The sequence below is a fragment of the Penaeus chinensis genome, chromosome 9 (assembly GCF_019202785.1).
Source record: "Penaeus chinensis breed Huanghai No. 1 chromosome 9, ASM1920278v2, whole genome shotgun sequence".
Taxonomy (NCBI): Eukaryota; Metazoa; Arthropoda; class Malacostraca; order Decapoda; family Penaeidae; genus Penaeus; species Penaeus chinensis.
Genome location: NC_061827.1, coordinates 9,754,751 through 9,757,250, shown reverse-complemented (window position 1 = coordinate 9,757,250; position 2,500 = coordinate 9,754,751). Strand labels below are relative to the sequence as shown.

Below are 2,500 nucleotides of genomic sequence, written 5' to 3'. Positions count from 1 at the left end.
AGAAAAAAAGGAAAAAAAGGGTTAGGGCGCCCTGCTCGACGGACTATCCATCACGGCCTACCGACCTGCTGCTGAGATCTTCACGGGCCTGACACGAATATTAATGGCGGCGTTAAAAGCTCCCGCCTGAGAAAAAGTGCCCTTTAGTACTCCTGGGCACCCAGGAGACGGACAAAAAAAGACGAAGAAAAGGGATAATATCAATACTTTTCTCGAAAAACGGGTAAGCACACAAATCAGACTAATGCCCGTAATAAAAAACAAAACAAAACAAAACAAAAAAAAAAAGCTTAAATGTTCCCAAAAAAACGCAAAATTAAGTGTACGTCTGGGATTTAATGTAACCTCTCCAGTCGAAGAGTTTATTTACAGTACAATTTACAAGGACCGGAAAAAAAAGTGTGGGGAAGATGTATAAGCATCTGGCTGAATAAATACTCATGAGCACTATGAGAACTGCCCAATGAATGGAACTCAAATACACACATACATACCTATACACATATACTTTATGTGTGTGTGTGTGTGTGTGTGTGTGTGTGTGTGTGTGTGTGTGTGTGTGTGTGTGTGTGTAAATTTACACACACACACACACACACACACACACACACACACACACACACACACACACACACACACACACACACACACACACACACGCACGCACGCACGCACGCACGCACGCACGCACGCACGCACGCACGCACGCACGCACACATATATTTATATATGAATATATATAAATATATATAAATATATATAAATATACATATGTATAGAAATATATTTGAATATATATATATATGTGAATAAATAAATACATAAATATATATACACACATATATATTATACATATTTATATCATATATATATATATATATATATACATTTATATATATTTATATATATATTCATTTATCTATATTTATATATATACTTATATATATACACATATATAGATAGATACATAGAACCCGTCAGAGAGATAGAGAGATAGATAGATCGATTCATATATTTATATACATATATATATACATATATATATACATATACACATATACATATCTCTCTTTAAAAAGATACGCGAAAACGATGCAATAACACCTATATATGTCATAAGTGCTATAAAACATGATATAAATTATCAGTGGTATGATGATGTTTATGACACCCTCCATCATAGTTCCCTCCCTTCCTCCCTCTCTCTCTCTCCCTCCCTCTCCCCCTTTCTTTTTCTTTCCTTCTCTCTCTCTCTCTCTCTCTCTCTCTCTCTCTCTCTCTCTCTCTCTCTCTCTCTCTCTCTCTCTCTCTCTCTCTCTCTCTCTCTCTCTCTCTCTCTTTCTCTTTCTCTTTCTCTTTCTCTTTCTCTTTCTCTTTCTCTCTCTCTCTCTCTCTCTCTCTCTCTAACACGGCAATATAACCTCATAACCATCAAGTACATTTTCTTATGACGCGTTATTTATAGCCGAGGAGCGAGCGCGGGCGGCAGCGAGAGGGGGCGGTCCCAGCGCCTCCCCCTCCAGGATCTCCAGTCACAGAACGTCTCGTGCACAAGCGTTTCACTGTGAGCACGTTATCCATCGCGGATTTTTTTGTTTTCCCCCCTTCTCCCTCTTTTATCCTCCCCCCCCCCCACACACACACACACAAGAGAATGAATTCCACGCCCGATAGAACGACAGCCCTTAGTGTTCAAGAGCTCCGGCGAATGTAACAAAAGTGCGCCGCCGAGGAATCCCCACTAAATATGGCGTAGAGAGGCAGATGTGGCGGCTGGCACGGCGCAGGCACCCATTAGCGCCACACCTCTGACGGACGACTGACAACGCAACCGCCACCGCTGCGCCGCCGTTGCAAAAACACCTTCCCCTTATATCCTCTAACGTATATAACGCCACCATCGCTTTGGGAGAGAGAGGGGGAAGAGGGGGAAGAGGGGGAAGAGGGGGAAGAGGGGGGAAGAGGTGAAAGAGGGGGAAGAAGGGGAAGGAGTGGGAGGGAGGGAGGGAGGGAAGGAATGGGAGGGAGGGAAGGAATGGGAGGGAAGGAAGAAGTGGGAGGGAGGGAGGGAGGGAAGGAATGGGAGGGAAGGAAGAAGTGGGAGGGAGGGAGGGAGGGAAGGAATGGGAGGGAAGGAAGAAGTGGGAGGGAGGGAGGGAACGAGGGGAGGGAGGGGGAGGGAGAGAGGAAGAGGCACAGAGGTATAGAGGGAAAGGGAGAGAGAGAAATGGAGAGAGAGAGAGATATAAAGAGACAGATGGAGAAAATATGTTCGCGACAAGAAATGCAAAATCTACCGACGCCAGTAAATAACAGAAACGATTCGTGAAAACGGCCAGCAATCATCGCTAGCCCCCCTTCCCCCTCCCCCCTTCCTCCCGTCAGGCATCCCCCATCAGAAGACGACATGAAAGGGCATTACTGTCACGCCCGCCGCCGGTGCCACACTCGCCACGCTAATGCACTCATCCCCGACTGGCCGCGGAGCAGAACATTCCCG

General features: G+C 45.2%; 1 protein-coding gene and 1 long non-coding RNA gene across 4 annotated transcripts in view; both read right to left on the bottom strand.

The window, feature by feature from the left end:
* The window catches only part of LOC125028562 (protein held out wings-like), a 132,064-nt gene that overhangs the window by 76,403 nt on the left and 53,161 nt on the right, over positions 1-2,500 (bottom strand). The window lies entirely within an intron of this gene.
* LOC125028563 overlaps positions 1-2,500 on the bottom strand; it is a 24,506-nt gene that overhangs the window by 1,315 nt on the left and 20,691 nt on the right. The gene's annotated exons all lie outside the window — the stretch shown is intronic.